At 43.9% G+C, this 12,829-nt stretch overlaps 1 protein-coding gene across 1 annotated transcript in view; it reads right to left on the bottom strand.

The window, feature by feature from the left end:
* Positions 1-8,805, bottom strand: part of CDC42EP4 (CDC42 effector protein 4) — a 33,141-nt gene extending 24,336 nt beyond the window's left edge. The window contains exon 1 of the mRNA XM_056550659.1: positions 8,694-8,805. The gene's annotated coding sequence lies outside the window, so the exon portion shown is untranslated. The remainder of the gene's footprint in view (positions 1-8,693) is intronic.
* Positions 8,806-12,829: the final 4,024 nt, after the last annotated feature.

Here is a 12,829-nt window from a genome sequence, read left to right as displayed (position 1 = left end):
GTTTATCTTAACAGCAAAGTATCCCCTGGTGCTGCAGGCACGATAGAATTGACTCACGGCAGCTCTGTCTCTCATCATAGTAATACTCAGCACTGTGACACCTGGGAGTTTTTTACACAGGGGAATTAATACTTAGTCATAGACGGGGATTGCATCACAAATAAAGCACAATCATTAAAAAGTCCCTGAGTGATGCGCACACCCGCAGCAAATTGTAGCAGAAATCGAAGGCCCCTATTACATGGGGTCATTTTTGGCAAAAATAACCAATATTCTTTTGTGTAGTACAGCCGGCAATCAGCCTATGAACGTGTTTGTCGGCCATACATCTCCTTGTGTTACAGGGGACGTGCAGCTGGAAGCAAAGGGCCACCCAAACTATCAAGTGATCTTTTATGTGGCCTGGCACGCACGAGTGTCGAGCCTTGTAATAGATCATCGATCACCTACATTGGAGCTCGTTCACCTTACATGTTGGCTTCTCTAATAGGGCCCTAAGTGTCAGCCTCAAATTTTTGCCATAGAAATACATATTTAATTTTAAGCCAACATATAAACATATGGGGTATTTCAGCCTTTTATTTTAAATAACAAAAAAAATGTAAGTAAAATAGAAAAAATACTTACCTACCCCTGGTCCCCTGCAGCTCCTGTTTGCCTCTGTCTGGTTCACTAGGCTTCTCTCTTTCAAGAGGAGCACTAATTAGCTGAGCCGGCAGGTCCTTAAATTACTGTTCACAGTGGTGTCCAATCATGGAGTCGGCAGCTTCTGCAACGAGCACCTATCTAGGAAACTGAAAGACGACAGAAGATTGGGGGACCGGATGGAGACAAACTGGAGCTGCATGGGACTGGGGCTGGGGAAGTATGCTCTTTTTTTTATTTCTGCCCTAGCAGCACATGATTGATTTTTTAATTTTTTTTTCTAAATATCCAAAATGGAAAAACCCTTTTAGGGTCTTCAGACCATAAGCTACAAGGTTTCTACTTGCTGGGACCCCCAGCAATCAGCTGTTATTTATGGGAAAGGTTGTAGTTTACCTGCAGCGCCACCACATGTAAAATGAAGAATTGCACGGTGTCCATTCAGTTAAATGAACTGCCTGTGTAATAAAGGACAAGTTCTCCAGAGAAACTTTTTGTAACCCAGGAGGTTTTCATGGGGGGGAGGGAGGGACTGTGTTGTGCCAAAGATGCAATCAACACATCAATAGGAAATAACTGCACACTTAACATAACAATCCCGTCACAATATGTGGTTTCTGCTCATGCAAAGGCAATAGCCAATGGCATATGTGATTATAGCAATGCATAGATTCCCCTAAAACCTTCTACCTGCTGCCGTGTTGGGTTTGCCATAGGTTACATGACCTCACTGTCAGCAATGCCATGTTCTACTAAGGTAATAAAATCCTGCTTGCACATCAGTCTACGTTAACTCGTGCCAGTACAGAAGAGGGGAAAGAAGATAAAAAGTGAACACGTTGGGGCCTTCAGGCCAATACGGTTACAAAGTTCATTATATCATTCTCTGGCTGGCATCACTGGCAGTGCCAAGCGTGCAGTAAATTGTGTTACGTGGGGAATTAAATGATTGTTGTTCAGATACAGTCATGGGCAGACATATCAAATGACGTGCCTAGTAGGTATTGGGGGGGGGGGGTCCACTACTGTGTTCTAAAGTGTCCCCCAACTTGTGCCTCTCTAGCTTTTGCAAAACTACAACTTCCTTGAGCTGTCCGGGCATGACTGGAGTTGTGGTTTTGCAACAGCTGCAGAGCCACAAGTTTGGGAACACAAATCTATTAAGATTGCATTGATAGATAAATGTGTGATATGCTATTGTGATGTCCCAGTATGGGATATAGTCCCGTACAGTACTTAGGTCCTGTCAGGTTGAGTCCCTCTGTGTCCTAGGGGCCATCCTGCAGTGTCTCCCCCATAGTAATATATATTATGTATAGTGTTATGTATAAAGGACCTTTAAGGACCTTTTGAGTTAGTCACATGATAATGTGTTCTCCTGATGTGTTTGTTACCCAGAGAGCACCAGCTAACCAGGTGACCTGCAGCTTGACCTATGGGCTTCTGGCTCAGCCCCCCTTTATAAGAGGGGCAGCCATTACAATCTCTTTCTTATAACTTCCTACTGAGGCACAATAAAGACACAGCAAGCTGTGAGGTCCTTCTGTGTTACTGGCCACCTCTCTGGGATCCTGGCCTAGCTGTAAAGACTATTTCCATCTGTCTAACTCAGTAAAGCTACCGTTAACCCTAACCTGGTCTTGGACTATTATTGCCCTGCCTAATCTTGGGATAGCGGTACTACTGTTCGGGTGGTTACCAGGAAAACCACGCCCTGGTGTCACGAACATTTAGGGGTTAATAACACCTTGCCCCTGGGCTATAACTTCTGCCCCATACACCTCACCCCGAGACACCCCTTCACCACATTATAATACTGCATCCAAAGGACCTGAGGGTGAGATTATTGGAAGGTTACTGTACATGGTGACTTTAGAACTATTCCAGCCAATGCAATGGATAACTGTGATTTAAGATAATCACTTTATTTCCATAGTTCCATAGTCCTATGGGACAAGGGATCTGTACAGCTCTGGTTGACATGTGGCCCTCCATCCATATGTGCGGTTAAGTGTCATGACAGATTCGGTTTCCTCCCATCACATCACAAGGAGAAGATAAAATCTGTGGTGACAGATGGCAGATCCCCAGATGGGACCTGCTCACTAACCGCCAGCTACAGTGACTGCTATAAAGATCATCACAATGGAGAAAGTTCCACCAGCCATAGACATCCCCAGCATTATATACATGTATACAATGGATCCCTACAGTACAGCTCCTCTCAGACAAATCTATAGGATCAGACAGGTAAACATACAACCTGCTACATTGTGCAAAGGTATGAGGAACAGTACCGTCCTTATTGCTCAAGTTAGCGGTCTAAAATTTATCGTAAGAAACAAGCAGCCCCCCCCCCCCCCCCCCCCATGGCTCCAAATTTGGCTGTTCAATGAAGAGGCAGCATCTACCTAACAGGCTAGTCAGGGCCTACACTAAGCAACTAATGCATTGGATCCCACACCTACAGGGCCATGCTAATAGTAGACTAGACCGTACTCTGTAGACTAGACCTGTTATCCTGCCATGCTAGTGCAGACAGGATCCCACCCTCAATGCAAATTCAGTGCACAGGATCCCACACCTACAGGATGTCTATTCAATCAGTGCATTGGACCTGACACCTACAGGATGTCTATTCAATCAGTGCATTGGACCTGACACCTACAGGATGTCTATTCAACCAGTGCATTGGACCTGACACCTACAGGATGTCTATTCAATCAGTGCATTGGACCTGACACCTACAGGATGTCTATTCAATCAGTGCATTGGACCTGACACCTACAGGATGTCTATTCAACCAGTGCATTGGACCTGACACCTACAGGGCATCTATTCAACCAGTGCATTGGACCTGACACCTACAGGGCATCTATTCAACCAGTGCATTGGACCTGACACCTACAGGGCATCTATTCAACCAGTGCATTGGACCTGACACCTACAGGGCATCTATTCAACCAGTGCATTGGACCTGACACCTACAGGGCATCTATTCAACCAGTGCATTGGACCTGACACCTACAGGATGTCTATTCAACCAGTGCATTGGACCTGACACCTACAGGGCATCTATTCAACCAGTGCATTGGACCTGACACCTACAGGGCATCTATTCAACCAGTGCATTGGACCTGACACCTACAGGATGTCTATTCAACCAGTGCATTGGACCTGACACCTACAGGATGTCTATTCAACCAGTGCATTGGACCTGACACCTACAGGGCATCTATTCAACCAGTGCATTGGACCTGACACCTACAGGGCATCTATTCAACCAGTGCATTGGACCTGACACCTACAGGGCATCTATTCAACCAGTGCATTGGACCTGACACCTACAGGGCATCTATTCAACCAGTGCATTGGACCTCACACCTACAGGATGTCTATTCAACCAATGCATTGGACCTCACACCTACAGGATGTCTATTCAACCAGTGCATTGGACCTGACACCTACAGGATGTCTATTCAACCAGTGCATTGGACCTGACACCTACAGGATGTCTATTCAACCAGTGCATTGGACCTGACACCAACTGGATGTCTATTCAACCAGTGCATTGGACCTGACACCTACAGGGCATCTATTCAACCAGTGCATTGGACCTGACACCTACAGGATGTCTATTCAACCAGTGCATTGGACCTGACACCTACAGGGTGTTGCGGCCCAGTGCAGGAGTTGTTACCCCGTACTGTCGGGCAGCCTCCCTGCAGTGTCCCCTGCCCCCCCCCCCCCTTATACATGTCCCCTCATGTACATATGTTTTGCCATTTTTTATGATGTAAAGTGTGTAAAGAACTATTATAACTATAAGAAATGTTCCCATGTGATCTTCAGTTGTCATGTGACTTATCATGTGATTGTTACCCAGGAGGTATCAGTGACCAATGGGACCCCACCAGAATCTCCGCCATAAAAGTCCTGGGAGGAGTCTCTTCTCTCTCTCAGTTCCTGAGTCTTTGCTGAGGTGCAGTCGAGTCTAAGAGTCTGGAGTCATAGGAGCCTCAAGTCAAGTCTACAAGTAAGCTACAGTCACAGCATTGTCAGTCACAAGTCAAGTCATCGCAGTCATCTGCTGTCTAGTCAAAGTGGCCTGCACTCAATTGTCCAAAACCACTGCAAGTCCCAGCAAGCCCTTAAGGTCTCTGAAGTCACTGGTCACCTCCGTGGGCTCTGGCTGAACTGTATATAGACTTTACCATCTGTCACTCAGTAAAGCTACCGTTGTCCATAACTTGGCGTTGGAGTCTTAATTGCCCCGTGCCTAGCCCAGGATCCAGCGGTATACCTTCGGGTGGTATCGAGGATAAACCACGCCCTGGCGTCACGAATACAAGGGATTAATGCCATCTGCCCCTAGGGTAATTCCATCTGCCCTGCATCTCACCCCATACCACAAGGGCATCTATGCAACTAGTGCACTGCACCCCACACCTACAGGGCCTTTATGCAACTAGTGCACTGGACCCTTTGCCTACAGGGCCTCTAGTGCACAAGTTCCCCAAAGGGTTTGTTCACACAGGCAGGTTTATGAGCCACCGCACAAAATCTGCAGCAGACCCTATTGAAATCAATGTAATCTGCTGCAGATTTTCTGCTGCTGAAAATCTGCCAAGGCTCAGCCTCCCTAACAGGCTATCTTGGTGTAAAACCTATCTCTAAGTAGGGTTGGGTTCACACCACGTTTTTGCAATACAGTTCCTGTATGGGGTTTTTGATTTAAAAAAAAAAACTGATTCCTCAAAACCTGACTAAACTGTATTAAAACGTGTGTACAAATTTTAATCTGTATACAGTTTGAAAAATTATGTCCGGTTGCATCCGTTTTATAAGAAAAAAAAATATGTTTTTAACTTTTCACTCCATTATGGATAAAGTTTCACTTCTTTGAGTGAAATTCCAAGAAAAAAACTGTGAAAAGTAAAAAACCGTATGGTGAAAACCAGATGGAACCGTACGCACATACAGTTCTGTACTGTTCCCATTGACTCCCATGTAAAAAATGTGTATACAGTTTTTCACCTGGACCAAAAACCATGGTAGGCTACAGTTTTGGGTACGGGGGAAAAAAACTGACAAAATCATACAGGATGCAAAACGGACACAACCTGATGCATCGTTTGGCATACGGTTTTCAATGGAGAGTCAATGCATACAGTTTTCAATACGGTTCCGTATGGTTTTCAAATTGAAAACTTATACAGGAACTGAATTGCAAAAACTTGGTGTGAACCCAACCTAAGGGAGTAAGTTATGAAATCACTCTTTTCTTTTTGTGCCCTATCAGTATATTCCCGTATGACCCCTTTAAGTTACTGCGTGGAACAGTCTTTGTGAACCTCGGCTTGAAAAGAATGACCTGCATCCTGCATTACTCAGTGGTGCCCAAAAGTCTGGACTATCTTTATAACCAGCATTCTGACATACACTATAACTTACCATGCACATGTAGCAGAATTAAGTTAATTTGCCCCGATTTATGGTGACATCACAACGTGTTATTATAGGTTGTACGTGGGACTGCTAGAAAATCTACTGTATTTAGAGAGTCCTGCACAAATAATAGAACCCCAAAGAGTTAAATGGCAAACACATTTCTGTTACATATTTGTGAATGTGTTTACTATGTATGAAATGTAGTCCTTAAACTCGCTACATACTATTCATAATGAACACAAGAGCCTGGGAGTTCCAGCCTGGTCAGACTGGGTTCACACCACGTTTTTGCAATACAGTTCACATATACGTTTTCTATGTGAAAACCGTACGGAACCGTATGCATTGACTTTCCATTGAAAACTGTATGCCAAAAGATGCATCCGGTTGTGTCCGTTTTGCATCCTGTACGGTTTTGTCCGTTTTTTTTCCACGTACCCGAAACCATAGCCTACTACGGGTGATAAACCGTGTGAAAAAAAATACGGGTGAAAAACCGTATTAAACCGTATATGTTATTTTTATTTTTTTAACATGGGAATCAATGGGAACCGTACAGAACCGTATGTGCGTACGGTTCCATCCGATTTTCACCATACGGTTTTTGACTTTGCACAGTTTTATTTCTTGGAATTTCAATCAAACAAGTGAAACTTTATACATAATGGAATGAAAAGTTAAAAACGTATATGGTTTAATTCTTAAAAAAAAAAAAAAAAAAACTGATGCAACCGGACATAATTTTTCAACCATATATGGATAAAAATGTGTACAAACCATTTGATACAGTTTAGGCTACATTCACATCTCGTTTTTGCAATACGGTTCCCGTATCTGGTTTCATTGAAAAAAAACATATCGAACCGTATTGCAAACCGTATGTGTAGACATTTCATTGTTAACCGTATGACAACCGTAGCATCAGGTTGTGTACGTTTTGCATCATTTACGGGTTTATACGGTTTTTAACGGTACATCAAACCGTAGTCTACTGCGGTTTTGTGTCCCGGTCAAAAACCGTATCCAACCTGTATACGGTTATTTTAAAATGGAGTTCTATGGTAACCGTATTGAACCGTATGTGCGTACGGTAACATCCGGTTTGCACAATACTGTTTTTCATATTTATTTTTTTTTTGAATTTTTTTTGGGAAATTCAATAAAAAAAAGAACTTTATTTAAAATGTTGACAAACATAAAACCGTATCCGTAACTTATTAAAACGTATGCAAACCGACATCCGTTTTCAAACTGTATACGGTTTAAAAACGTGAGGAGGCATATACGTTTGCATACGTTTCGCTCCGGTTTGGAGACATACGTTTTTTGTACAGAATCGGGATACGGGACCCGTATTGCTAAAATGAGATGTGAATGCAGCCTTATTCCGGTTTTGAGGAATCAGTTTTTTATCAAAAACCTGATACGGGAACTGTATTGCAAAAACGTTGCGTGAACCCGGCCTCGTGCAGTAATACAGCGGTGCAAGATGTATCCTACTTTGCTAGATATACTTAGGAAGATTTGAGTGAGGCATAAAGCTAGCCACCCAGCTTTCCCACAAGTGTGCAATCGTTATTTTTGGTGGGAAATGCATCAGTCCCTAAGACCGCAGCATGCACACCTGCCCAGGTGACCGCCGCCGGCAGCCAGACATGGAACAGCGTGGTCGGATGAATATTTCTCCTATTTTCCATCATTATTCAGCAGCACGTGTGTGACCGTCCGCAGACAAACACGCTAAACATCTCTGGCTCTGCTATGTAGGATCACAACCCATAAGTATTTGCATGACAGTCACAACTCCTAGAGTCGCTCAAAGGACTTATTGTGACAGGGACAGAGGAACTTTAACCCCTCCGACCGGTTCCTGGTGATCTATTGAGATAATTCAGACGCAAAACAAGCTGGGGGAGTAAATACGGTACCCACCACAAAGACCCTACAACAGCTCATCCTCATGAATGGGTACAGAGACCACCCCCTTCCCCCAACAATGAGGGGCAGTCATTTGGATGCAGGGCCTTTGTGTCCCTCTGAACACACACAGTCCAGAGCACAGAGGAGCAGGCAGTGCCATTCTACCCCACATCTCCCAATACTGTAACTCAGTGTTTCCCAACCAGTGTGCCTCCAGCTGTGGCGCAACTACAACTCCCAGCGTGCCAGGACCCAGCCATGTCTAGGCGTTCAGCGCTGCAGTGTTTCCCTACCAGTGTGCCTCCAGCTGTGGCACAACTACAACTCCCAGCATGCCCGGACAGCCGAAGGCTGTCCGGGCATGCTGGGAGTTGTAGTTGTGCCACAGCCGGAGGCGCATTGGTAGGGAAACACTGCAGTGCTGAATGCCTAGACATAGCTGGGTCTTGGCACAACCCTAACGTGCAATGAATTGCAACCCGTATAGACGTCGACAACTCAAATCTAATAAAAATGTATAATAGAATTATTTATATAGCACCAACACATTCCACAGCACCGTACAATCCAAACGTCTACAACGATTCAAGAACACACGAGCTTTCAATCTATTTAAGGAGAAAACACACAAAGGAACAATGGAGAAGAATGGTTCATTGACCACGTCGTGCACTCACCTCCAAAAAAAAAAAAAAAACACCCTAATCCCAATCCTGGAACAAAAAAAAACCAGGCAGAGACGTGCGATCCAGACCCAGGAGTGACTGAGCACTTGTATATTCCAGCTCTCTGCAGATCTCCCCAGTGTATGCAGGACTGTACGAACACTCACATAAAGAGCTGCAGTACAATGCAAGCCACGCCCACCCACCGAAAGACACACCCACACCCTTCATAGCCACACCCCCTCCAGGACAGCCACTTTTTTTTTTTTTTTTTTTGTGAAGTTGAAGGAGTCAGTCTACTCTACTCTCTATAAAGAGCAATGAAATTAACCGATGACAATAGACGCTTAGGAATTAGTACAATGGAACAACAGAGGAGAGAAGATTGAATTAGCAGACGATTACTAAAGGGTTAACCCCATAAGGACACAGCCCATTTGCACCTTAAGGACCAGAGCGTTTTTTGCACATCTGACCATTAAGCATTAATAACTCTGGGATGCTTTTACTTTTCATTCTGATTCCGAGATTGTTTTTTCGTGACATATTCTACTTTATGTTAGCGGTTAAATTTTATCGATACTTGTATCATTTCTTGGTGAAAAATTCCAAAATTTTATGAAAAAATTGAAAATTTTGCATTTTTTTTTACTTTGAAGCTCTCTGCTTTATAATAAAAATGAATATTCCAAATAAATTATATATTGATTCACATACACAATATGTCTACTTTATGTTTGCATCATAAAGTTGACGTGTTTTTACTTTTGGAAGACATCAGAGGGCTTCAAAGTTCAGCAGCAATTTTCACATTTTTCTCAAAATTTTCAAAATCGGAATTTTTCAGGGGCCAGTTCAGTTTTGAAGTGGATTTGAAGGGCCTTCATATTAGAAATACCCCATAAATGACCCCATTATGAAAACTGCACCCCTCAAAGTATTCAAAATGACATTCAGTAAGCGTGTTAACCCTTTAGGTGTTTCACAGGAATAGCAGCAAAGTGAAGGAGAAAATGCAAAATCTTCATTTTTTACACTGGCATGTTCTTGTAGACCCAGTTTTTGAAATTTTTTTTCAATGCTCAGAAGAGAAGGAGTCACATTTGGCTTTTGGAAAGCAAATTTTGCTGAAATGGTTTTTGGGTGGCATGTCCCATTTAGGAAGCCCCTATGGTGCCAGGCCAGCAAAAAAATCCTCACATGGCATACTATTTTGGAAACTACACCTCTCAAGGAACACAACAAGGGGTACAGTGAGCCTTAACACCCCACAGGTGTTTGACGACTTTTCGTTAAAGTTGGATGTGTAAATGATTTATTTTTTAACACTAAAATGCTGCTTTTCCCCCAAATTTTACATTTTTACAAGGGGTAATAGGAGAAAATTACCCCCATTTCTTTTGAGTATGGAAATACCCCATGTGTGGACGTCAAGTGCTCTGCTGGCGCACTACAATGCTCAGAAGAGAAGGAGCGCCATTGAGCTTTTGTAGAGTGATTTTGTTTGGAATGGAAGTCAGGGGCCATGTGTGTTTACAAAGCCCCCCGTGGTGCCAGAACATTGGCCCCCCCACGTGACCCCATTTTGGAAACTACATCCCTCACAGAATTTAATAAGGGGTGCAGTGAGTATTTATACCCCACTGGCGTTTGACAGATCTTTGGAACAGTGGGCTGTGCAAATGAAAAATTACATTTTTAATTTTCACGGACCACTGTTCCAAAAATCTGTCAGACACATGTGGGGTGTAAATGCTCATTGCACCCCTCAATACATTAGGGGAGGGGTGTAGTTTCCAAAATGGGGTCACATGTGGGGGGTCCATTGTTCTGGTTCTATGGGGCCTTTGTAAACACACGTGGCCTTCAATTTCGGACACATTCTCTCTCCAAAATCCCAATAGCGCTCCCTCTCTTTTGAGCATTGTAGTGCACCCGCAGAGCACTTTACATCCACATATGGTGTATGTTCTTACTCAGAAAAAATGGGGTTACAAATTTTGGGGGGCTTTTTTTTTCCTTTTTTCCATTGTGAAAATGAAAAATTTAGGGTAACACCAGCATTTTAGTGAAAATACATTTTTCTTTTCATTTTCCCATCCAAATTTAATGAAAATTCTTCAAACACCTGTGGGGTGTTAAGGCTCACTATACCCCTTGTTACATTTCATGAGGGGTGTAGTTTCCAAAATGGGGTCACATGTGGGTATTAAATTTTTTGCGTTTATGTCAGAAACGCTGTAAAATCAGCCACCCCTGTGCAAATCACCAATTTAGGCCTCAAATGTACATGGTGCACTCTCACTCCTGAGCATTGATGTGCGTCCGCAGAGCATTTTACGCCCACATATGGGGTATTTCCTTACTCAGGAGAAATTGCGTTACAAATTTTGGGGGTCTTTTTTTCCTTTTACTGCTTGTGAAAATAAAAAGTATAGGGCAACACCAGCATGTTAGTGTAAATTTTTTTATTTTTTTCCACTAACAGGCTGGTGTAGACCCTAACTTTTCCTTTTCATAAGGGGTAAAAGGAGAAAAAGCCCCCCAAAATTTGTAGTGCATCTTCTCCCGAGTACGGAAATACCCTATATGTGGCCCTAAACTGTTTCCTTGAAATACGACAGGGCTCTGAAGTGAGAGAGCGCCATGCGCATTTGAGGACTAAATTAGGGATTGCATAGGGGTGGACATAGGGGTATTCTACGCCAGTGATTCCCAAACAAGGTGCCTCCAGCTGTTGCTAAACTCCCAGCATGCCTGGACAGTCACTGGCTGTCCGGAAATGCTGGGAGTTGTTGTTTTGCAACAGCCGGAGGCTCTGTTTTGGAAATGCTGCTGTGCAATACGTTTTTCATTTTTATTGGGGGGGGGGGGGGGGGGGGGACAGTGTAAGGGGGTGTATATGTAGTGTTTTACTCTTTATTATGTGTTAGTGTAGTGTATTGTAGTGTTTTTAGGGTACATTCACACTGGCATGTTACGGTGAGTTTCCCGCTAGGAGTTTGCGCTGCGGCGAAAACTTGAAGCAGGAGACTTACTGTAAACCCGCCTGTGTGAACTCCCAGCATTTACTGACAGACCGTGCATGCTGGGAGTTGTACTTTTGCAACAGCTGGAGGCACACTTTTTTGGAAAACCTTCAGTTAGGTTCTGTTACCTGACTCAGTATTTTCCAACCAGTGTGCCTCCAGCTGTTGCAAAATTTCAACTCCCAGCATGTACTGATGGCCGAAGGGCATGCTGGGAGATGTAGTTGCGTACCTCCAGTTGTTGCATAACTACAACTCCCAGCATGTCGAGACAGCTGTTTGGGCATGCTGGGATTTGCAGTTTTGCAACATCTGGAGGGCTACAGTTCAGAGACCACTGCACAGTGATCTCCAAACTGTGGCCCTCCAGATGTTGCAAAACTACAAATCCCAGCATGCCCCCCACTTTCTCAGCGGCTGATGAAGAAACAGTGGAAGTTCACACTGCTGTTGTGCTCTGTCCCGTTCTGGGCCTGTTGGGTCGGAGCACAACTGACACCACCGGGTCCTAGCCGATCACATTAAATGGGGTCAGGGATCCGGAGTTGAGCGGATAAAAAATAGGACATACAGCTTTTTTTTCTTCGCTCAGCTCCCGCTGTTTCGACGGACTCGGCCGAAGGAGCTCCATTTACCAGAGCACAATGGCAGTGTGAACTAGCCCGTACACGCAAAGTTTTAGATGTACTCTGCTGGAGACACATGGGATCAGTGCTGGCACATGATTTTGCCACAGAATTACCACTGGACATTGGTTGCTGCATGTGGGAACAGTTCTCTCCAATTTTTTTGTTCTTTTCTTTAAAAATTATAACGATGATGTGATCACCACACTTTTTTAAGGTGTTACTCTTACGTAACGTCTACATGCAGTTTTGAAACGATATATAGACAAGCAGTTTAATGGTTTGATGATGCGCCCATCAGGTATCACTATGATAGCCTGGGGGATGTAGGGTATGGGGAGTGTAGCTGTGCGGTGATTAAAGGGTGCTTGTTAACCCTTGCTATTCATGACGCCAGGGTGAGGGCTCCTCAGTAATGCTTGTCCTACCGCCACCCTTCTCAAGAGCGATAGGGAGGTAGATAATAATAGAATGTCCACAACCGGAGAGTTTT

Source organism: Hyla sarda, chromosome 13 (assembly GCF_029499605.1).
Source record: "Hyla sarda isolate aHylSar1 chromosome 13, aHylSar1.hap1, whole genome shotgun sequence".
Lineage (NCBI taxonomy): Eukaryota > Metazoa > Chordata > Amphibia > Anura > Hylidae > Hyla > Hyla sarda.
Note: the sequence above shows the minus strand (reverse complement) of the source record. Positions and strands in the feature narration are given on the sequence as shown.